Source organism: Schistocerca nitens, chromosome 4, assembly GCF_023898315.1.
Source record: "Schistocerca nitens isolate TAMUIC-IGC-003100 chromosome 4, iqSchNite1.1, whole genome shotgun sequence".
NCBI classification, from domain to species: Eukaryota; Metazoa; Arthropoda; class Insecta; order Orthoptera; family Acrididae; genus Schistocerca; species Schistocerca nitens.
In genome coordinates, this window is record NC_064617.1 from 476602857 (window position 1) to 476628531 (window position 25675).

A 25675-nucleotide genomic window follows, 5' to 3' on the forward strand; every position below is an offset into this window, starting at 1 on the left:
TGCCCATTACACTCATAACTCGCGGCAGACAATCTTACCGATTCCCGTAAGAGTTCGGGCAATGGGTGTGCATCCAGCACAGAAGAAGAAGGTCAACGGCCGGTTAGCCTTAACTACACTCCTGGAAATTGAAATAAGAACACCGTGAATTCATTGTCCCAGGAAGGGGAAACTTTATTGACACATTCCTGGGGTCAGATACATCACATGATCACACTGACAGAACCACAGGCACATAGACACAGGCAACAGAGCATGCACAATGTCGGCACTAGTACAGTGTATATCCACCTTTCGCAGCAATGCAGGCTGCTATTCTCCCATGGAGACGATCGTAGAGATGCTGGATGTAGTCCTGTGGAACGGCTTGCCATGCCATTTCCACCTGGCGCCTCAGTTGGACCAGCGTTCGTGCTGGACGTGCAGACCGCGTGAGACGACGCTTCATCCAGTCCCAAACATGCTCAATGGGGGACAGATCCGGAGATCTTGCTGGCCAGGGTAGTTGACTTACACCTTCTAGAGCACGTTGGGTGGCACGGGATACATGCGGACGTGCATTGTCCTGTTGGAACAGCAAGTTCCCTTGCCGGTCTAGGAATGGTAGAACGATGGGTTCGATGACGGTTTGGATGTACCGTGCACTATTCAGTGTCCCCTCGACGATCACCAGTGGTGTACGGCCAGTGTAGGAGATCGCTCCCCACACCATGATGCCGGGTGTTGGCCCTGTGTGCCTCGGTCGTATGCAGTCCTGATTGTGGCGCTCACCTGCACGGCGCCAAACACGCATACGACCATCATTGGCACCAAGGCAGAAGCGACTCTCATCGCTGAAGACGACACGTCTCCATTCGTCCCTCCATTCACGCCTGTCGCGACACCACTGGAGGCGGGCTGCACGATGTTGGGGCGTGAGCGGAAGACGGCCTAACGGTGTGCGGTACCGTAGCCCAGCTTCATGGAGACGGTTGCGAATGGTCCTCGCCGATACCCCAGGAGCAACAGTGTCCCTAATTTGCTGGGAAGTGGCGGTGCGGTCCCCTACGGCACTGCGTAGGATCCTACGGTCTTGGCGTGCATCCGTGCGTCGCTGCGGTCCGGTCCCAGGAAGACGGGCACGTGCACCTTCCGCCGACCACTGGCGACAACATCGATGTACTGTGGAGACCTCACGCCCCACGTGTTGAGCAATTCGGCGGTACGTCCACCCGGCCTCCCGCATGCCCACTATACGCCCTCGCTCAAAGTCCGTCAACTGCACATACGGTTCACGTCCACGCTGTCGCGGCATGCTACCAGTGTTAAAGACTGCGATGGAGCTCCGTATGCCACGGCAAACTGGCTGACACTGACGGCGGCGGTGCACAAATGCTGCGCAGCTAGCGCCATTCGACGGCCAACACCGCGGTTCCTGGTGTGTCCGCTGTGCCGTGCGTGTGATCATTGCTTGTACAGCCCTCTCGCAGTGTCCGGAGCAAGTATGGTGGGTCTGACACACCGGTGTCAATGTGTTCTTTTTTCCATTTCCAGGAGTGTATATGAAGATGGTATCTGCTCTTCCGCACATGTCCGAAAGAACAGATACCATCTTCATATATTATTCTAATGTTGTTGAACAGGATTGAGCTAGGTCTGCTTCAGCATGAAATGGGTGAGCATCTCCAAGTCTATAAAACTTCGTTTATTGGATGATCTTTAATTGTTTAGTGTGGTTTGTCCTGCTCGTAGCAAAAAAAAAAAAAAAAATGTGTGTGAAATCTTACGGGACTTAGCTGCTAAGGTCATCAGTCACTAAGCTTACACACTACTTAACCTAAATTATCCTAAGGACAAACACACACACCCATGCCCGAGGGAGGACTCGAACCTCCGCCGGGACCAGCCGCACAGTCCACGACTGCAGCGCCCAAGACCGCTCGGCTAATTCCGCGCGACTGCTCGTAACAGCAGTGAGCATTATTAGTCTTATGCTAATTTGGTATGTCAGTGTGCTGGTTGTTTTTCAAAAAATATGTGTTTTATTTTCGTATTTGTATTAAAGTTCGCCGGCCGGTGTGGCCAAGCGGTTCTAGGTTCTAGGCGGAACCGCGAGACCGCTACGGTCGCAGGTTCGAATCCTGCCTCGGGCATGGATGTGTGTGATGTCTTTAGGTTAGTTAGGTTTAACTAGTTCTAAGTTCTAGGGGACTAATGACCTCAGAAGTTGAGTCCCATAGTGCTCAAAGCCATTTGAACCATTTTTATTAAAGTTCCTTTTAAAATTTTTGTGTGATTTCCATATTGTCGAGCTGTCTTAAAGCGGGTCGAGTTTAATGAAACACACTCTTTTTTAGTAAGCTTAAATTAAGGATCATTGGTCCATGAGGTTATCATGGCAACAGTTCACTAACTGTTTGTTATTGGACTGGTACTGGTAGAGCATATTGATTTTCAAGCAAAGAACCGCTCAGTAATTTTACGACGCCATTGCCTGACGCCACGTATATTTTATTTAAAGCTTTCTTATTTAAGAGAATATTTTATGAAGTATAATTATTGTCATTTTGTTGTACCATACTGAGCTCGGGGTAAGATGATGGCTTGTGAAATCATTATGTGTGTTGTCACATGTATGCTCGTTTGTTGCCTTAGAAGTATCCTGGTTCAACCTGTAATTAGTGTCCACGATACGACTGGCGGCCGCTGTTAGCATAGCGTGGGAGCCGCGCGGGATTAGCCGAGCGGTCTTGGGGCCCTAGAGTCATGGACTGTGCGGCTGGTCCCAGCGGAGGTTCGTGTCCTCCCTCGGGCATGGGTGTGTGTGTTTGTCCTTAGGCTAATTTAGGTTAAGTAGTGTGTAAGCTTAGGGACTGATGACCTTAGCAGTTAAGTCCCATAAAATTTCACACACATTTGAACATTTGAACAGCATAGTGTTTGGGCCTGGCAGGGTACTGCGCCCGTCTGTAACAGCCTCTACAGTTAACACTGTTTTTTGCTAGCTATTTAATGATGTAAAAGATTGCGATAGAGAGTTGTGAATATAAACTTGTAGCCTGTGGGTTATGTTACTATGCACTTCCGAATTTCAATGTAATTTGTTCTTTCTCTTGTGCTCATGGTTGTTCTTGGGCTGCATTTAATTCGTTTGAAATTTATTCCTAAATTGATATATATAGCTTAGTCTCAAGAATGTGTCACATTTTTGAGTTCTATTTTGTTAATGAAAGAGAGGTACAGTTCAGCGCGAAGTGAATTACATGGTTGGATATTCAGATTATTAACATTTAGGTGCAGCCGCACAAATTTGGCAAGAGTGACGCAAGATACATCCTAAATACAAGGGAATGTTATGCAGTGGCTTTCGTATTCAGAAATGTCCTTTGACAGTTGTTTGTTTATAAGAAGATCGTTTTATGCCTCTTATATGAAGAAGAGTCCTCTACCGGCGCGACAGCCGCAGGATCGTGACCTATAGGGAGTACGGTTTATTGTTCCACGATACTGTTGCCCACCTTGGTCGGGATGCCACGACTGTCACGAATCTGTGGGTTCAGGGGGCATACCCAGAAGGGGTAAAATACAAGGAGCGAAAGGCTATTTACAAACTGTACATAAATCAGACGGCAGTTATAAGAGTCGAGGTGCATGGATGGGAAACAGTGGTTGAAAAGGAAGTGAGACATGGTTGTAGCCTATCCCTGATATTCGATATATTCATTGAACAAGCAGTAAACCAAAGCAACCCGAAAAAATTTGGAGTAGGAATTACAGTTCAGGGAGAAGAAATAAAAACTTTAAGGTTTGCCAATGAAATTGTAATTCTGTTAGAGATTGCAAAGGATTTGGAAGAGCAGTTGGACGGAATGGACAGTGCCTTGAAAGGATATAAGATGAACATCGACAAAAGCAAAACAAGGGTAACGGATGTAGTCGAAATAATCGGGTGATGCTAAGAGAATCAGATTAAGAAAAAAATGGCTCAAATAGCTCTGAGCACTATGGGACTCAACTGCTGAGGTCTTTAGTCCCCTAGAACTTAGAACTAGTTAAACCTAACTAACCTAAGGACATCACAAACATCCATGCCCGAGGCAGGATTCGAACCTGCAACCGTAGCGGTCTTGCGTTCCAGACTGCAGTGCCTTTAACCGCACGGCCACTTCGGCCGGCTCAGATTAAGAAACGATACACCTAAATTAATAGATGAGTTTCTATTTAGGCAGTAAAATAACTGATGATGGTCGAAGTAGAGAGGTTATAAAACGTAGACTGGCAATGACAAGAAAAGGGTTCCTGAAAAAGAGAAATTTGTTAATTCGAATATAGATTCAAATGTTAGTAAGTCTTTTCGGAAGGTATTTGTCTGGAGTGCAGCCGTGACTGGAAGTGAAACATGGACGATAAACATTTTAAATAAAAAAAGGATAGAAGATTTCGAAATGTGGTGCTACAGAAGAATGCTAAAGATTAGATGGGCCGATCAGGTAACTAATGAGGAAGTACTGAATAGCATTGGGGAGACAAGAAATTAGTGATACAACTTCACCAAAAGAAGGGATCGGTTGATAGGACACATTCTGAGATATCAAGGTATCATCAGTTTAATATTGGAGTGAAGCCTGGTAGGGAAAAATCGTAGAGGAAGTCCAAGAGATGAATACAGCAGGCAGATTCAGAAGGCTCTAGGTTGGGGTAGTTACTGGGAGAGCTGCGTCAAACTGGTCTTCCGACTGAAGACCACAACAGTAACTGAAGGCGATGCAAGATCTCAGCGCCTTCTTGCGAAGGCGCCAACATTACAGACACCTACAGTGACGAAAGAAATTTCATTTATCTACAGTGTGGCACTGAGCGAACTCAGCGGCGACAGACGAAAACTTGTGCTGGACCAAGAGTCGAACAATGATTTCATGCTATACGCCAGCGGTCGCCTTCACGACCTCGGATATCCGAGCACGTCACCCGTGAGACCCATATCTCCAAATGCCGCACGCTACAGAGTATTGGATTAATGGATATTAATCCACTTACTTTCAGCCAAACCGTGTTCCCGCAAGGGTTCGGATAGTGTTATGCAGCCGCACGGAAATACTGTAATGCTGTCTGGCCTACATACACTCAAAAACGACGCACCGGGGAGGATTTATCCGAATGAGACGGGAATCGTTATATCTACAGCTCAGATTTCGAGGGGGGACTCACCACTGTAGACAATTCTACTCCAGTAAATGAGGTTCCAGGCCGAAGAAGTGTCGGGCAGCGGTCCGGACACCGGTGGGATACCAAGAAGACTGCCCTACAACCAGGGGTGATGGTCTGAGGTGACATTTCTTTTGATAGCAGGAGCACATTGGTAGTCACCCTTACAGCACAGCAGTGCGTCGGCGATATGCTACGCCCCGGTTTGTTGCCCTCCTTGTCTACAGGATGATTATTCGACGCTAGAGAAGTGAGAAGTCTTGGACTCACCTTCTTGTCACTAAAAGACTGCGACAAATAAACGGCAGTTTTGAAAAATCTATTTTCAACTGGGAGAACACTCTCAGATTTTTTCTCAAATACTTTAGGAAGAGTAAATAGCTATTTCTTTTTTAATTTTCAATTGAAAAAATTAGAATCTTCGGAATACAGAATGTCTGTCAGTCTTGGGTGAGTGCAATGACTGAAATACAAGGTGCTCACAAACAGTCTGAAAAGCTTGTAAGGAAGTTGCTGGGTAGTGAAACGCATGGTTAAATCCGCAGGACTGAACAGGTAGTTGGAATTGTGGAAAGGGGCCAGAAATAAGCGGCTGTCAGTTACACTAGAACACATATAACTTTATTTAGTTTCCCAAACATTACAGCGCAAATTTCCGAGCTTAACTATCCACTGAATATGTCACACAGTCTTATGGCTTAAGGGCACAACCTCTTTAATTTTTAAAATGGCTGAAGGCCCATGATTTAAAATACAAGTACAATAAATTTTCAAAAGGCAGAAATCGCTAGGCTTTATCCTTAAATAATATTACAGATGAGGCTGAAGGCCCAAACAATCGAAGACTTGACAAGTAAGGAATTTAAATTTTAAAACGGCTGAAGGCCCATGATTGTAAAACACAACTACAATAAATTTCCAAAAGGCAGAAGGCCCAAAGATGTATCCAGAAAAAAAAAAATATTTTAAATGAAGCTGAAGGCCCAAACAATCTAAGTCTTAGCAAGAAAGGAATTTTAATTTTAAGACGGCTGAAGGCCCATGATTGAAAAACAGAACTATAATAAATTTCCAAAAGGCAGAAGGCCGAAAGCTTTATCCAAAAAAATATTTTAAATAGGCTGAAGGCTGAAACATTGCAAGACTTGTCAAGTAAGGAAATTTCAATTTTAAAGCGGCTGAAGGCTCATTATGTAAAACCCAAGAAAAAGCATCCAAATTCAAACCATAGGCTATCGCTCAGAAGTTTCCGGGGGTCGGTCTGCACTTGAAATATTAACGTTCGCTTAGGGGAGACAGGTAGTCGGCCCAACTGTATCCGATCCGCCGGCAACCCAACCAAGAGACAGTCAACGGTCCCACCTACAAGACGACTTGTTTTCCACCTGACCTGTGCACAAGGAACTCCAAAGCTAAAACTTAAAAGGCAAAGCCACCCACAACCAAGTATGCATAACCTGCCAAAACTACACACACGCGTTGGACAGCGACAACATGGTGAGGAAAGAACACTTCCTGAATTTTACATCAGCGGCCAGGACAGGTAACCGGAACGCTAAAGGCCACAAGGCAGAAAACTCCGCTGGTGCACTTGGACTTCATATAACCAAATTACAATAAACTCCACCGGATGGTGGCCAAACATTCGTCAACTCGAACACTCGGTGTTGCTGACGGGAATACCCCCAACAGCCAACCATGAAAACCAGCTGCATATTGTGAAGAGACTGGCTTCGGTAATTAAATCACCACTCAACTTTGATGTCCTGGGTCGGTGAGCCACGAACCTCGTAGCAATCGGAACACTCCCACACACTCCGATACTCCGAGACCGCTAGCGGGCCCGGCCCACTGCGGCACGCGGAGATTTAGCGGCTGATCCACACCAACCGACCGACTGCCGTACACCCGCTAGCCGGAAACTATAAACATCAGACCAAAGATAGTACAAGGTGCGAATATCGATATACACCGCTGCTGCCACCCGTAGAAAGAGGAAGAACCACGACAAAAACGCAATAACCGCGGGAAATCAAACGCAGAGTAACAGTCAAGGTTTAAACCAATGCATAAGCCGGGACCAGCACGGCTCAGGGAGTTTGTACTGAAAAACAACTGTTAACTGCATTAAGCTGTGGCGAGTCCGAGTTAATTATCATTGATGTTAGGCGATCAGCCCGTTGCGCGCTCAAATTCAAGCGACGAGTCAGATACGTTTAGTGTTAGTTGTTCTCATAGCGTAGATGCTAGCGCAAGAGACTGCTCAGCCCTTGGCTCCGTATCGATCCTTACTACAGCCCATGTCTAATTTTTGGATCGCTTTCTTGTTCGATTTTAGAAGAACAAGCGAAGAACGTGTTTGGCAACGCTGTCTTGGGGGGGGGGGGGGGGCGCTTGATTTTTTCGCAACGAAACTGTTTGGTTGGCTAACTTCGTTGCTAATTAACTCAGAAACGCAGCAACGTATCCAATTTTTTGTTAACAATTATTTCTCAGCACAACCGACCCTAATACATCCTTATGAGCTTTCGAGACAGTTTCACAATCGCCCTGTAATTTTTTAAAAGACCTCTCATTTATACAGAGTGTTTCAAAAATACTTTTATTAAGCTTGGGGACAGTTTGCTTACCAAAAAGAGATGTGTAATAAAAATGAGTTCTAAAATACCTTCCTTGAGACCTAGAGCACTTTTTCATATTCGATACTTTGAGACACATCTATTCTACAGCGACGTTTTTGTCTTCCGTATTTTGGGAAGCCTTAGCATCAGTCAAATCAGAAAGAAATGTCCAGAAAGCATGCTCTTTAAAATGCATAACTTAATAGCTATAACCATTTCCTCAACAGAAAAAATGTGTTTCACAGTAGCGAGAATGATCAAGTGTTCATAGCTCTAAGGTTCACGTTTTAGAGGCGATGATTATTGGACATTTTTCTTGTTTTGGTTCATACTATCTTCTCCCAAAATGTGCAAATCAAAGAGCTTGCAGTAGGAGAAAAGTGTTTCACAATATCGAAGATGAGCAAGTGATCACAGCTCTTAAGTTACGGATTTTAGAGCCCGTGCTTACTAGACTTTTTTTCCTTTGTTTTCGTGTACGTGATCCCAACTAGACTCTTCACGTCGAAGGTTGAGTTCGCACTGCTGCCGCTGTTTACAGCTACAACACAGCTGGTGTCATTGGCGTACGTCATACTAATTTACATTGTGCTCTGTACATGTCTGATGCGTTGACAACATCATTAACTTTATTTCACAATTCGTATGTTCTTATTTTATTTATTATTTGGTACTTTTTAAAAACTTACAAGTAACCACAAAAAATGGGGTGGTAGTAAGTAAAAAAGTTACAATGTTTTCAGTTATACATGTTAGTAATTATGTAAACTAACCAGTGGCGTCGGTTGTTGTCGTACGCTTCACAGTAGGACACAGCAGTGAAGGAACTGGAACAGACAAGAGTGGTGCAATAGGTTATTGTGCCAGCAGCGGTATGTCAAAAGGACCAGAGATCTCTCTGGTTCTTAATTTATACAGTTTGGTATTAAAGCCGATAAACTTTGAACTACATCATGTAATAATGTGAGAAATACATTACATTTGTTTCCAGAACCTCTGTTTTCATACGAGATCTAAAAGGAGTGCAATCATTATGTCGTTATTGTCAGATTTGTGACTCTCTTGCGATCGGCCGATAGTAGCCGAACACCAATGATTATGAAACAGTTACCAAAATTAAAAGTTTCTGGTAGCCATCTGCCCACTAAGCAGTGTCCTATGAGAAGACGCCTGAGGGCAAAAGATTTCAAACTTCACCAACAGGTAGATACGTCTTCCCTTCTGACGCGGACGGAATACAAAACTGGTGCGCTATGCCCACTTTCAAGAAGGTAGGCAGCGAAGATAGAGCTTTCTGCCGCATTTTTACGATCGAATGCGACATGTTCGCTAAACCTTGTTTCCAGTCGCCTATCAGCCGGCCGAAGTGACCGAGTGGTTCTGCCGGCACGGTGACTCAGCGTGTTCGGTCAGAGGGTTAGCTGCCCTCTGTAATAAAAAAACTGAGTTAATGGATCAAACAACGAACTGAAACGGGCGTCTTGCGATGTCCGCACCGAGTAGATGAAACGAACGAAGACGAACAAAATGAGATTTAAAAAAAAAAAAAAAAGGTTCTAGGCGCTTCAGTCTGGAACCGAGCGACCGCTATGGTCGCAGGTTCTAATCCTGCCTCGGGCATGGATGTGTGTGATGTCCTTAGGTTACGTTAGGTTTAAGTAGTTCTAAGTTCTAGGGGACTGATGACCACCGCTGTTAAGTCCCATAGTGCTCAGAGACATATGAACCATTTTGCACCAAGTCGCCTATCAGTTTTTCCCACATAGAAAGCGTCACAGTGGCACCTATGGAAAAGTTTTTTTCTTTATAATCATTTTTTTTTAAATTGCAACTGTTTCTCGTAGTACAAAACTCCCCATATATTTTTTTTTCTAAAAACTACGACACCCTGTTCCTAACTTTACCGTAGTATGTTAAATAAATATACTAATTATTGCTACTGCCACTTGTGTCTGTCCGCCTTTTGTTCACTTTGTTGTTAAACATGTTGTCGACGTAATTATGCTGGTAATTCCTCACCTTAGCAATATATTGTACTGCATTCAGCTCAGCTTCATGCACCGTGCTGTGGAATTTTTAACGATGGCGAAATCAAAGTACTTTTACTTGTACTGACTGGGGCGGTTTCAAGTGTAATTTTGTTGGTAAAGGTTCTTTTCCTGTAAATCACAAATGCATGCTTCTCGTTTTAAATAGTAACATTGAAATTTAGTACGTTAATTGGTATACTTGACTCCATGTCACATGTGAATTCGGTTTTACTATGTAGGCCATTGAACTTGGTGACAATTGTTTTAACATCTTTTTCGTTAGCTGCAGTTAACACGAAAGTATCATCAAAGCATCTGAAGTAGCATTGTACTCTACTTGTCACGTCTGGATTGTGCCGAAAATATCCTCCAAATGACTAACGAATATATCAGTGAAAAGGCCTGAAGGCAGCCACCCATTATTAAACCATCTTTCCGTAAAAATATATAGTCACTGAATTTAAAATAATTATTGAGGGTGTATCAGAAAGAATCATCCGATTAAAAAACTCATAACTAATACAATATATACACTCCTGGAAATTGAAATAAGAACACCGTGAATTCATTGTCCCAGGAAGGGGAAACTTTATTGACACATTCCTGGGGTCAGATACATCACATGATCACACTGACAGAACCACATGCACATAGACACAGGCAACAGAGCATGCACAATGTCGGCACTAGTACAGTGTATATCCACCTTTCGCAGCAATGCAGGCTGCTATTCTCCCATGGAGACGATCGTAGAGATGCTGGATGTAGTCCTGTGGAACGGCTTGCCATGCCATTTCCACCTGGCGCCTCAGTTGGACCAGCGTTCGTGCTGGACGTGCAGACCGCGTGAGACGACGCTTCATCCAGTCCCAAACATGCTCAATGGGGGACAGATCCGGAGATCTTGCTGGCCAGGGTAGTTGACTTACACCTTCTAGAGCACGTTGGGTGGCACGGGATACATGCGGACGTGCATTGTCCTGTTGGAACAGCAAGTTCCCTTGCCGGTCTAGGAATGGTAGAACGATGGGTTCGATGACGGTTTGGATGTACCGTGCACTATTCAGTGTCCCCTCGACGATCACCAGTGGTGTACGGCCAGTGTAGGAGATCGCTCCCCACACCATGATGCCGGGTGTTGGCCCTGTGTGCCTCGGTCGTATGCAGTCCTGATTGTGGCGCTCACCTGCACGGCGCCAAACACGCATACGACCATCAGTGGCACCAAGGCAGAAGCGACTCTCATCGCTGAAGACGACACGTCTCCATTCGTCCCTCCATTCACGCCTGTCGCGACACCACTGGAGGCGGGCTGCACGATGTTGGGGCGTGAGCGGAAGACGGCCTAACGGTGTGCGGGACCGTAGCCCAGCTTCATGGAGACGGTTGCGAATGGTCCTCGCCGATACCCCAGGAGCAACAGTGTCCCTAATTTGCTGGGAAGTGGCGGTGCGGTCCCCTACGGCACTGCCTAGGATCCTACGGTCTTGGCGTGCATCCGTGCGTCGCTGCGGTCCGGTCCCAGGTCGACGGGCACGTGCACCTTCCGCCGACCACTGGCGACAACATCGATGTACTGTGGAGACCTCACGCCCCACGTGTTGAGCAGTTCGGCGGTACGTCCACCCGGCCTCCCGCATGCCCACTATACGCCCTCGCTCAAAGTCCGTCAACTGCACATACGGTTCACGTCCACGCTGTCGCGGCATGCTACCAGTGTTAAAGACTGCGATGGAGCTCCGTATGCCACGGCAAACTGGCTGACACTGACGGCGGCGGTGCACAAATGCTGCGCAGCTAGCGCCATTCGACGGCCAACACCGCGGGTCCTGGTGTGTCCGCTGTGCCGTGCGTGTGATCATTGCTTGTACAGCCCTCTCGCAGTGTCCGGAGCAAGTATGGTGGGTCTGACACACCGGTGTCAATGTGTTCTTTTTTCCATTTCCAGGAGTATATATATATATATATATATATATATATATATATATATATATATATATATATATATATATATATATATATGCCTGAAACACGTACTGTTGGAAAGAGAAAACTCTCGAGTTCTACTTGGTTCCCGCTAGGTAGCAACAATGTAGGCCTTCTTCATTTCTAGTAAAAATGGTGTCGGGACAACAGAAAGCGTTTTGTGTTCTACGCCGCGCCGTCCCCCAGTGTCTGACACAGACGTCGATCGCCATTGTTTCACAAGGAGTCCGTAGAAATCCATTCGCCGTGCAGCTCGACAGCTCAACATGCCCCCGATGTCCTTCTGGCGTGTGTTGTGTCGACGTTTGCACATGAAACCATACAAAATTCAGCTACTGCAAGCTCCTCTCGCGAAGGTGGCAAACAACATCTAGTGGAGTTCTGTAATTTCGTTCATGGCAAGATGGAGGATGACAGTTTTCTTCCACGCTTAGTGTTTAGTGACGATGCAACTCTCCATTTAAATGGAAAGGTGAACCGTCATAATCTGAGAATATGGAATACGAAATAACCACTTAAGTTGTACAACATGAGAGGAACTCTCTAAAATTTAATCGGTTTTGTGCAGTGTATGGTCCCACAGTTGGAGACTAATTCGAACGACTTCATTTACCAACAGGATGGGGAGCCGCCACACTGGCATCGGAAAGTGCGAGAATTTTTAAATCAAAGGATTACTGAACGATGGATCAGTAGCCCTGGACCATTACATTACTGGCCTCCAAGGTCACCGGGCCTGACTGTATGTGATTATTTATTGTTGGGATTTATACAACATTCTGCTTATGTGCCTGCGTTGACAACAACAATGAATGAACTGAGGTATCGCATAACATCAGCTGTGGGCTGTGGATGCTGCAACTCAAGACATGCTCGCTGCAGTGTGGGAACAATTTGAATAGCGCATTGACAGATGCCTTGCATGTCAAGGCAACATATTTAACACCTATGAAAAGGTATGAAAAATAAACTTTGTGAGTTCCCCGTTCATCAAGAAACAAAATTCATTGTATTTGTTTCTTAGTTTCAGGGATGGTTAATGGTCCGCAGCTCATGGTCGTGCGGTAGCGTTCTCGCTTCTCACGCCCGGGTTCCCGGGTTCGATTCCCGGCGGGGTCAGGGATTTTCTCTGCCTCGTGATGACTGGGAGTTGTGTGATGTCCTTAGGTTATTTAGGTTTAAGTAGTTCTAAGTTCTTGGGGACTGATGACCATAGATGTTAAGTCCCATAGTGCTCAGAGCCATGTTGATGGTTAATGCTGTTTGTGGATGATGCTGGAGTTGTCCTCAGATGATGTCCCATACCTGCTCGATTGGAGACAGATTTGGTGATCGAGCTAAACAAAAATCGAAGCATAGTTTTGCCACTTCACCAGAAGTGTCACTCCTACAGTTAATAATCAGCCTAATAGGCAAATCTTTTCATGGAACTAAATTTGCGCAACAGTTTCGCCCACTGCTGCCAAGAGGATTACGCGGCGACTTTCGAGGCTTTTACTGGCCTACAGGGATCGCGGAAAGGAGTCCCTGCCAGGTGACGAAGAATGAAGGTTTCATCTGGCTGCCAAATCGGGTGATTAATGTAAGCAACTCTATGCACTCACTGATTTCATGATTGAATAGTTTGTTTTGTGTCACAGGGTTTTGCTTAATGGTTTCATTGGTGTAATTAATCAGAATGTTAGTATACAAATTAGTTATATCTAATGAAACTAATTTCATGTAACTTGACACTGGCACATTTTTAATTTTTTCACCTAATTTGTAACTATTTCTCTTGGAGTAGACTATCGATGATTAAAAACAAAGTACTATTTAAAAAAAATCGAATCATAGCTTTGCCACTTCACCAGAGGTGTCACTCCTACAGTTAATAATCAGCCTAATAGGCAAATCTTTTCATGGAACTAAATTTGCGCAACAGTTTCGCCCACTGCTGCCAAGAGGATTACGCGGCGACTTTCGAGGCTTTTACGGGCCTACAGGGATCGCGGAAAGGAATCCCTGCCAGGTGACGAAGAATGAAGGTTTCAGCTGGCAACTGGAGCGAGGTGTCCATTCTGAGCAGAGAGACTGAGTGGGCGCCTCCAGAGCAGTGCCCGACGCCGGCGTTGTGGCTACGCGAGAGTGCGGACAGGTGGCGAAGTGAATGGCTGTGCACTGGGCGAAGAAATCGTCAGGTCATGAAGGGTGGCAAAAGAAAGATTTTCAGAACATTAACTGGTGATGGGTGCTTGCTCCACGGAGATGACTTCAACATACAGTCCAGTCTAGTTTCGTGCTATTCGCCGCAACTTCACTCCCTATTGCTCTGCAGCCAGTTCCTTACTTGGTGTTTGTTACTGGCACCAACAGACTTGAAAAGGATTGTTTACTTATTGTTTAGCGTTATATTGCTTCTACCCGTCGATTTGTTCTTGTTAGCGTTGGATCGAATTAAATATTGTTTGCCCTAGGTGCAAATCCATCATTTATACCTGCGAGTACGGGGATGTAAGGGGAGAACAGATTAGAGTGGTACAGTTGCCTGAACTTGTTCAGTGACTGTGTCCAGTTTTAAGGCATTTTCACGTAAGTATTGATACTAGTCCTAGTCGATGCTGTACCTCTTGCTTAGCTCTGTTCGATTAGGTTTTTGTCATCAGCACTGTTTCTTGCAAGCTTCAGCATAGCTGAATGAGATTTCATTCTGCAGCGGAGTGTGCGCTGATATGAAACTTCTCATTCTGGGAACATCCCCCAGGCTGTGGCTAAGCCATGTTTCCGCAATATCCTTTCTTTCAGGAGTGCTAGTTCTGCAAGATTCGCAGGAGAGCTTCTGTCAAGTTTGGAAGGTAGGGGACGAGGTACTAGCAGAAGTGAAACTGTGACGACGAGCTGTGAGTCGTGCTTGGGTAGCTCAGTTGGTAGAGCACTTGCCCGCGAAAAGCAAAGGTCCCGAGTTCGAGTCTCGGCCCGGCACACAGTTTTAATCTGCCAGGAAGTTTCATTTCAGCATAGCTGTATTACACATGTACCAGGTTTTCCAGAACTTGCTTGTTTCTTTATTGTTCAAAAGTTCACGTCTACTGGCGTTAGATCCAAGGATTATCGCTTCAACTTATTCAAAATGGTTCAAATGGCTCTGAGCACTATGGGACTTAACTTCTTTGGTCATCAGTCCCCTATAACTTAGAACTACTTAAACCTAACTAACCTAAGGACATCACATACATCCATGCCCGAGGCAGGATTGGAACCTGCGACCATAGCGGTCGCGCGGTTCCGGACTGTAGAGCCTAGAACCGCTCGGCCACTCCGGCCGGCGACGATGGACAGATAGAGGGTGAAAGAGGAGGAGATGGACAAAGAGAGAGGAGGAGGACATGGACAGAGAGCAGAAGAAGATTTGGACGCGCTACAGCGCTAGTACCACAGACAAATTTAATATCCTCTCTGGAATCGTATGTTATAAAACAACAGAGATTCAGACATGTATTTGTGCAATATACGTGACAAACACCTACATGGACGAAGCCGGAAGTAAAAAGCTAGTTGATTCATATATGTGAGTTATGGGACAAACATTCATTATAATTTTCGTTACCAAGGAATCAAACAGAATCGTCAAATCCACTCACATACTCCACGGCACTACGGTCCTCTGAGGACCTTGGCCTCCTCAGTCACAGACTTCCAGTCGTCTCGGCCTTCAGTACGCCTGCGCCACCTCCAAACTCCCACTGCTCTCAGGTCTGCTTCCACATCTTCCAGCCATATCACACGTGGTCGTCCTCTCCTTCTACCACCAGGATGTCTCATCATCGGGTCCTTCGGGAGCCTTTCTTCTGTCATCCGCTGGACGCGTCCTCTCCATCTTAGCTTTCCCATTTTGACTGAGGTTACCAAATCAGGTTCTTTGTACAGAAACCTTATTTCTTCATCACTCCTAATTCTCCATACCTCTCCTTTTACAGGACCAAAAATCTTCCTCAGCACTTTACTTTCCTAGATATTTAGCTTCTTCTCCAAAGCCTCCGTCAGTATTCATACCTCACTACCATACATGAGAACTGGTTGATTATTATTTTGAAAAGTGTCAGCCTTAATTTCCTACTTAGGTTCTCACTTTTGAGCGTGGAGTATAGTGCTCTATATGATCTATTGGCAGCCTTAATTCAGTTTGCTATATCGTAAAATCTAGCCGTCATAATGATCTCGATTTCTAATATTTTCGCAAAGTATTATTTTACATACTATGTGGTTTCGCCAATACTGAATTTAATTTTTTTAAATTTATCTCTGGACAAGCGTTAGAAATTTTTAAAGAATGAATGAAGTAACAGCAGTCAAACACAATCCAATATCCTATAGTAATATTAATGATCTACACATTGATGAGTTATTCAGTAGCATGTACCGGTACTACTTCATAGACATTATGCGATGCAGATTCGCACTCAAGAGCGACAACTCTATTAGGCCGAGATAGTAACGGTTACGATTTGTTTCAGGGCATAGTCCTGACGACAGTGCGCCTAATGAGGTGTCTGCATGGTTTAACCTGCCACAGGTGTAAGAGTCGTATCGTTACAGTAGTCTGTTTGTGCAGTTTAGAGCCTTTTAAGGTGTGTACTGGAGTCATCTGTACGCTGGGAGAAGCCGTACCTTTCTTCTGCTCTAATTTTCTGCTGCTTGGTGGTACATTTTATGTTTACATCAGTAGTTGTTGTGATATGCAAGCCAGCTGGTCTTGAAATTTTTCTGGGTGTCTACTTTAACCTCTTCTAATATTCTAGCAAACTAAAATCCGAACAGGTCCCGGAAGGCCCAGTGGTACCGACCGACCTCCGTGTCAACCTCAGACGATAGGATATGGAAGGACATGTGGTCAACACTCCGCTGTCCCAGCTATTGTCAGGTTTGCTGTCAGGAGCCACTATTCCTTCATCAAGTAGAGCCTCACTTGGGCTCACAAGGGATGAGTGTAGCCCGCTTGCCAATAGTGCTCGACAGTCCCAGTCACCCACTCAAGTGTTAGCCAAGCCCGACAGAGCTAAACTTCGGTGATCCGACGCGCAGCGTTTGACCACTGTGGCAACGCCGGTGGCGTACTAATATTCTACGTACACGAAAACTGACATTTTATATCCCTTGGTTCAAATTGTATATTATAGATTAATTTAGTTGGTAATTTTTTTAAAAACAGAGATAAATACCGACTATATTACCCTGTCTTTGTGTCCTAAGACGACTACCAGTTGCATTTAATATAAAGGGTGTTTACGATTTTAAATATTCATGTGAACATCAGTATATTTCAATACTCATTTCATTTTGGTTTAGCAGTTGTACCTCAAGTCAATACATCCAGAATTTGGAATCCATACGGAAATTCTATGGTGGTACATAATCTTACGTGAATGGTGACTTTTACATTCTGTAGTATTGTAATCTATAATATGATTCAATTTATTACTTGATAAAGGATGTGGTGAAAATACTTTGCAAACAAAATCGATCATGATAGTCATAAAATTTTACATCTTTGTTTGGCAGTAAATTCCATCAACAGTATACTGCACATGTTGCCTCACTTCACATTGGCATTTCAACAGAAGACTGTCCTGTGCGTTACGGACTACCTTCAGTACGTAATATCCCGAAAACAACTTAGTGTTGCTACAAATAGCTCTCAAAAAAGGCTCTTAGCACTATGGGACTTAACTTCTGAGGTCATCAGTCCCCTAGAACTTAAGACTACTTAAACCTAACTAACCTAAGGACATCACACACATCCATGCCCGAGGCAGTAATCGAACCTGCGACCGTAGCGGTCGCGCGGTTCCAGACTGTAGCGCCTAGAACGTCTCGGCCACTGCGAAATAGCTCTCACTTTCACTACCTAAGAATGAGGTAGTGTTGATAATCAGCTCAAATGGTTCAAAATGGTTCAGATGGCTCTGAGGACTATGGGAGTCAACATCTGAGGTCATCAGTCCCCTAGAACTTAGAACTACTTAAACCTAACCAACCTAAGGACATCTCACACATCTATGCCCGAGACAGGATTCGAACCTGCGACCGTAGCGGTCGCGCAGTTCCGTACTGAAGCGCCTATAACCGCACGGCCACACGGCCGGCTTTGATAATCGGAATAATTATGACAGTAACCATTAATACTGAAAATAGGTCACTTAATAGCTTTAGCGAACATAATGTTTTATATCGTCCATAAGATTGGTACACGCCTGCCATAAACGTATTATGGCCTGCGTCACTACTAGAGTGGTGAGAGGAAGAAGGCTGATACCTTGTTTAAGAACATCTGTTTCTGGATACTGGAAGCGAGCAGCTGTTCTTTGGCGATGATGACTCACTTCGTCTGCGATAACATAAGTGTTTCCAGCTCGAACTGACATAGGGAATTAAATACATCTGTACGTAGCTGGAAAAAGCAATTACGCTGGAACACAAATAAAAGAGGCCGTCGCTGGCGGAGATAGGCGTCAGGAATTCTGAGAATCGCCGGACCTGCAAGGAGCTTAAGTGGAACATTTAGGCCGAAGGTAAGTGGAACAGACTTTCTGTCACGACCGCGTTGAGGATGACGTGCGTGAGAACAGCACCGCCGGCCGGCCGCGTCCGCGCCGGGTTTCAATTTGTTGGGGCTGCAGCCTTCCCGAGGGGGCCTCCTTGTCCGTACTGCCCAAAGATTACGCGCCTTTCACGTGTAGGTCACGCTCCACGAGCAGCGACTAGCCCCCGACCACGGCTCTGGCTAGCAGTATAGCTTTTCGTAAATCACCGCACTGCCCACAACAGCATAAGGAATAGTGAAATATCAAGTGATTAGTACTCTCCATCTCATTATATGCCAAGACTGATACGCTGCTCCGTGGAGACTGCCCTTAAGGGCGATGGGTTTCCAAAAGCCTTTTCTTGTCATGATCCGAACACTGGTTACTATAGTATAGAATTAGTTTCCATTTTGTGTCATGCTCAATACACTACTTGTTACTTAAATCCCAGATGTTCTCATCAAAGAAGGGGTGGGGGAGAGGGGGGAGGAGGTTGGGGTGAAGAAGAAGTGTAGCGAACGACGTGCGAATTCCCTGATTTTATTCATCCAATATGTCACAGTGAGAGCATTTACTGACTTGCAGCCAGCTTTACACATAATTCGAAACATTTACGAGACTTATTCCCGCTGACAATCCTACAAAATGATGAAAGGAAAAAGGTTTATCGCGAAGTATATTTTTGCTATTTCGCTAATCATGTAGTACACTGCCGCATCAAGCACGACGTTTTGATGTACACTCCTGGAAATTGAAATAAGAACACCGTGAATTCATTGTCCCAGGAAGGGGAAACTTTATTGACACATTCCTGGGGTCAGATACATCACATGATCACACTGACAGAACCACAGGCACATAGACACAGGCAACAGAGCATGTACAATGTCGGCACTAGTACAGTGTATATCCACCTTTCGCAGCAATGCAGGCTGCTATTCTCCCATGGAGACGATCGTAGAGATGCTGGATGTAGTCCTGTGGAACGGCTTGCCATGCCATTTCCACCTGGCGCCTCAGTTGGACCAGCGTTCATGCTGGACGTGCAGACCGCGTGAGACGACGCTTCATCCAGTCCCAAACATGCTCAATGGGGGACAGATCCGGAGATCTTGCTGGCCAGGGTAGTTGACTTACACCTTCTAGAGCACGTTGGGTGGCACGGGATACATGCGGACGTGCATTGTCCTGTTGGAACAGCAAGTTCCCTTGCCGGTCTAGGAATGGTAGAACGATGGGTTCGATGACGGTTTGGATGTACCGTGCACTATTCAGTGTCCCCTCGACGATCACCAGTGGTGTACGGCCAGTGTAGGAGATCGCTCCCCACACCATGATGCCGGGTGTTGGCCCTGTGTGCCTCGGTCGTATGCAGTCCTGATTGTGGCGCTCACCTGCACGGCGCCAAACACACATACGACCATCATTGGCACCAAGGCAGAAGCGACTCTCATCGCTGAAGACGACACGTCTCCATTCGTCCCTCCATTCACGCCTGTCGCGACACCACTGGAGGCGGGCTGCACGATGTTGGGGCGTGAGCGGAAGACGGCCTAACGGTGTGCGGGACCGTAGCCCAGCTTCATGGAGACGGTTGCGAATGGTCCTCGCCGATACCCCAGGAGCAACAGTGTCCCTAATTTGCTGGGAAGTGGCGGTGCGGTCCCCTACGGCACTGCGTAGGATCCTACGGTCTTGGCGTGCATCCGTGCGTCGCTGCGGTCCGGTCCCAGGTCGACGGGCACGTGCACCTTCCGCCGACCACTGGCGACAACATCGATGTACTGTGGAGACCTCACGCCCCACGTGTTGAGCAGTTCGGCGGTACGTCCACCCGGCCTCCCGCATGCCCACTATACGCCCTCGCTCAAAGTCCGTCAACTGCACATACGGTTCACGTCCACGCTGTCGCGGCATGCTACCAGTGTTAAAGACTGCGATGGAGCTCCGTATGCCACGGCAAACTGGCTGACACTGACGGCGGCGGTGCACAAATGCTGCGCAGCTAGCGCCATTCGACGGCCAACACCGCGGGTCCTGGTGTGTCCGCTGTGCCGTGCGTGTGATCATTGCTTGTACAGCCCTCTCGCAGTGTCCGGAGCAAGTATGGTGGGTCTGACACACCGGTGTCAATGTGTTCTTTTTTCCATTTCCAGGAGTGTATTACGTCTTCACTAAGGTGCGCGTCATTTACGATGGCGGCCGAGTTTAGGTTCGTTGTGTGCATCTGACGTCACAAAACACAGTCAGGCAATGAACAGAGAACGACGTTGCCAGAGCTCGACTGCAGTGTAGAGCACGGACGAGTGTCTTCAGTTTTAGAAACGTTCAGTCATAAATAAAGTATGTGAACAAAATCAATGTCTTGATAGCAGACTTCCTTTTATACAAAGTTTGGAAACAGCATTCTTTATACCAATTGCTTCATAGTCTATTAATTAATTAAACCAAACTAGCAATAAGCCTCCTAATTCAGACGATAACAAGGAAAGGTGTTTGTATCATTTTCACTAACCGCCTTTTCGCAATAAAGAACAGTGCTAATTGTTTATTTCCTATTGTACTTCGACGAAACGTGAGTAATTCATAGTCATACCAACAGTGTTTGTCGGTGTTTTGCGTGACATTATGACATTCTCCCGGAACGTTCTTGGATGACGAGCTGCGTTAGCGTAATGGTTAACGTGTTTAGACGCTAAGTCAATGGTTCGGAATTTAAACTTTGTACGCTGCTTAATATTTTCTTTATTTAAAAACAATGTCGAAGTGTCTTACTTCATGAATTTTATTCGCTTTAATGTAATTTTTTGAAATTTCTAGTGGCAACTAAAATCTACCATGCGGAAAGTATACGCTATGGACTTTTACCTCTGCAAACTCTTCAAAATTTCGTGCAATGTTTTACTACACCTAATGCTGCACAATAACTGCGTTGAACATCGAAACAAAATTAAGTCATTTATGGGGGGAAGGTATCAGTCAAGACGATGGGTAAAAATCAAATTTTTGGGCCAAATAGTTTCTGTGAAATCGAATGATAACGTGTGACAAAGCAGTCGAAACACCATGTGTCTGCACAGGCGAGCAGTGCAGTGGTGACAAAATCGCGCAACAACGTGGAATGCGGGGAGCACGTCTCTGTAGCAGCGTAGGTGTTAACTCGGCCGTGGTGGCTTTACTTCCATAAACTGCGTGCTCCCCCCTAAACGTAAGTTTGCGAACTATAGTATGGCGCAGCCGGCCGGAGTGGCCGAGCGGTTCTAGGCGCTACAGTCTGCAATCGCACGGCCGCTGCGGTCGCAGGTTCGAATCCTGCCTCGGGCATGGGTGTGTGTCATGTCCTTAGGTTAGTTAGGGTTAAGTAGTTCTAAGTTCTAGGGGACTGATGACCTCAGATGTTAAGTCCCATAGTGCTCAGAGCCATTTTTTATAGTATGGCGCTGCTTCTCTTGGCGCGTGCAACTGGCGACGCAGCAATCTCCAGCGTCTGGGCGGGTATGCGCGAACCGCCAAGATAAAAGAATTGAACTATAATAATTGTATTCCAGACGCATTTTTCAGACAATATTCACATATACCAGTGAATGTACCTGGAAAATCATATCGTTGTGTGAGACATCGTTCAGGAGATATGACGTCATAAACACCGAGATGCGTGATAAACTGCCGCATCGTGTATGACGTTTAAATTTATTACTTCTCTATTACTGACTCTATTAGCAACCAATTTCGCAGACGGCATCCGTATATGTCGCTGAATATACCTACAAAATTATATCATTGCACTATACATAAATCAGGAGATATGACGTCATAAACACTGAGGTGTGTAAAAAACCATCCCATCATGCAAGCCGTTTTAATTTATCACGTCTTTACTACTAATTCTATTTGCAACACATTTCTCAGACAGTATATAAATATATCACTGAACGTATGTGCAAAATTATATCACTATACGACACATTGTTAGGAGATGTGACGCCATAGATATTGAGCTGCGTGAAAACAAAAACAGCAGGACGAAATTCAGTAGTAATACTGGTTTAATTAATGTACAAATATGTGAGAAATACGTTAAATATACTTGAAATTATATGACAGTTGCGCATTCTGGCAAAGCCTCGGTTGAAAAGCTCCCCCTAAAGCGCTGGATCGATTTCAACCAAATCAGATATTACTACCTGGAAAGAAATCTTGGGAGGTAAGAATCAGCAAACCCCTGTGGGGTAGGGGTGATAGCGTGAAGATAGAGCGGCAGAGGAAGAGATGAACAGACAGAAAGGGAAAGGAGGACATGGACACAGATATGAGGGAGAGGGAGATGGACAAAGTGAGGGGAGAGGGGGAAGTGTACCGAGAAAGGAAAAAGGAGATAGAGAAAGAGGGGGTAAGGGGGTTGCGAGTGTAGGAGATGGCTTTGGAAACGGTGGAGGAGGGACGAAGAGTTGGACAGAGAAATGGGAAGGAGGAACTAAACAGAGAAAAGGAAGAGGATATGGACAGAGACGAGGGGGAAAGGGTAGGAGGATGTGGGCTAATAGAATAAATACATACACGGCAACTAATGTCCTCAGGCAGTTGTATATATTGAAGGGTTATAGCAATGCAAGCAGTAGGAAGCGGTAAGGTACTGGGCTCCAGAAAGTAAAGCTGTTACTGAAGAAATAAAAATTATTTGCCATACGTGTCCTCAATAGAAAATTAACATAGTTTAAAAGGAAAGCTTCAAGTGAAAACACAGTTAAGAAAAAAAAAAGGAACTGAGACAATGAATCTTCAACTAATTTATTACAGATACAAAAATAGTCTTAATTTAAAACATTTTAAAAGAGAACCAACTTTCAATTGAAATTCAGAGTTACTTTACCATTAGCAAGCTTAACAGATAGATTGAAACTACAATGATGAAAAGTAATAACGGAATTGCAGTCTGATTCTCTGTAGTAAGGTCGCTGATTCAAAACATTGATCCATGTCGGCTTCTAACAGATGAGCGTATTGTTAAAAATTATAAAGCCCATGCATGCTAATCACCCACTTTACTGAAACGTAAAGAAAATAGAGCTATACACATACCTTATACTTAGTTACGTAATGGAATACACCCTGTTAGAGGGCCCTGGAACATGAGATCTGAGCTGAAAAAATCCGGGATAAACAATACTCTGCACACCACTGCGCATGAACATTGTACTGTAAATGTATTACTGGTTCCCATACACAAGAAAAGTTCAAGTAACACACAAGATTTAGCGCAAGACCTTAAAAGGAATGGGTTTTTGGAGAACTAAAAAAAAAAAAAAACTTATAAAACTTGTTGATAGCATTTAACGCAATAACATTTTATTTTACACTGGCGGAAAAAATTACAACACTAAAAAGTAATTAATGTAGAGTAATGACATTTCGCGAATAAATTTGTCTAGGTAACATATTTAAGTTCAAATGTTCAAATGTGTGTGAAATCTTATGGGACTTAACTGTTAATGTCATCAGTCCCTAAGCTTACACACTACTTAACATAAATTATCATAAGGACAAACACACACATCCATGCCCGAGGGAGGACTCGAACCTCCGCCGGGACGAGCCGCACAGTCCAAGACTGCAGCGCCCCAGACCGCTCGGCTAATCCCGCGCGGCCGTATTTAAGTGATAAACATCGCAAAATCACAGGATAACGTAATCGCGAGATGATCCACTGCAAATGTGAAATGCTGGTACATGAATAATCGGTGTAACTGCCAGAATGTTGGATGCAAGCGTGCAAACGTGTATGCATGGTACTGCATAGGTGCCGGATGCTAGTCTGGTTACTTGCCACTTAGTCGGTCAATACAGGGATGGGTAATGGTCCGCAGCTCGTGGTCGTGCGGTAGCGTTCTCGCTTCTCACGCCCGGGTTCCCGGGTTTGATTCTCGGCGGGTTCAGGGATTTTCTCTGCCTCGTGATGACTGGGTGTTGTGTGATGTCCTTAGGTTATTTAGGTTTAAGTATTTCTAAGTTCTAGGGGACTGATGACCATAGATGTTAAGTCCCATAGTGCTCAGAGTCATTTTGATGGTTAATGCTGTTTGTGGATGATGCTGGAGTTGTCCTCAGATGATGCCCCATACCTTCTCGATTGGAGACAGATCTGGTGATCGAGCAGGCAACATGTCAACACTTTGTATAGCGTTCTGGATTACAATAGTGGTATGTTATCCAGTCTGAAAACACCGCGTGGAAGCTGTTCATGAATGACAGCACAACAGGTCGAATCGCCAGATTCACGTACAAATTTCTAGTCAGGGTGCATGGGATAAACACGATAGTGTTCCTGCTGTCATACGAAATCGTATCCTAGATCACAGCTCTAGGTGTAGGTCCAGTTTGTCTAGTACGCAGACAAGTTGGTTGCAGGCCTTCAGCTAGCCTCCTTCTAACCAATCATTGTCACCAAGACAGAACCAGCTTTCATCAGAAAACACAACAGACCTCCACCCTGCTTCCCAGTGAGCTCTCGGTTGACATAACTGAAGTCGCCAGTGGCGGTTGTTCGGTTCAGTGGAACGTACACTACAGGACGTCTGGCTCGGAGCTGTCCTTGAAGTAACCCATTTGTAACAGTTCGTTATGTCGCTGTGGTGCCAACTGCTGAACTTTTGTTTAAATTGCTACTGGAGTTGCAGTACGATGCGCCAATCATACGCCGAACACAATGGTCCTCCCTCTCGGTAGTCCGGAGCCCGGTCTTCTTGCGATCGTACATTCTCGTGACCGCCGCTACCAGAAATCTTGTATATTGGCTACATTCTTGCCAAGTCTTTCTGCAGCACTGCAGAAGGACCGTACAATTTCTCGTAGCCCTGTTATATGATATCGCTCAAACTCAGTGCGGTGTTGATAATGGCGTCTTTGTCGCTTTAAAAACATTCATGACTAACATTAACTGCCGGCCTCGATGGCCGAGCAGTTCTAGGCGCTTCGTTGCGGAACCACGTGGCTGCTGCTGTCGCAGGTTCGAATCCTGCCTCGGGCATGGATGTGTGTGATGTCCTTAGGTTACTTAGGTTTAAGTAGTTCTAAGTCTAGGGGACTGATGACCTCAGATGTTAAGTCCCATAGTGCTTAGAGCTGTTTGAACCATTTTTAACATTAACTCACCATGCCCAAGCTCAAAGTTAGCTAACGCTCATGGCCGTCACAGCGTGTATTTAAAATAAACCGGATTTGTACCCTCATAGTGGTGCTACTAGCGCCATCCTTACGAGGCTGGTGTCGAACCTGAACTGATATCGTGTCTCAGAGA

The 25675-nt window shown here is 45.3% G+C and overlaps 1 non-coding gene across 1 annotated transcript; it reads left to right on the forward strand.

The window, feature by feature from the left end:
* Positions 1 to 14708: 14708 nt before the first annotated feature.
* Positions 14709 to 14783, forward strand: Trnar-gcg (transfer RNA arginine (anticodon GCG)). Its single transcript has one exon. It is a non-coding gene; the product is annotated as a tRNA-Arg (tRNA).
* Positions 14784 to 25675: the final 10892 nt, after the last annotated feature.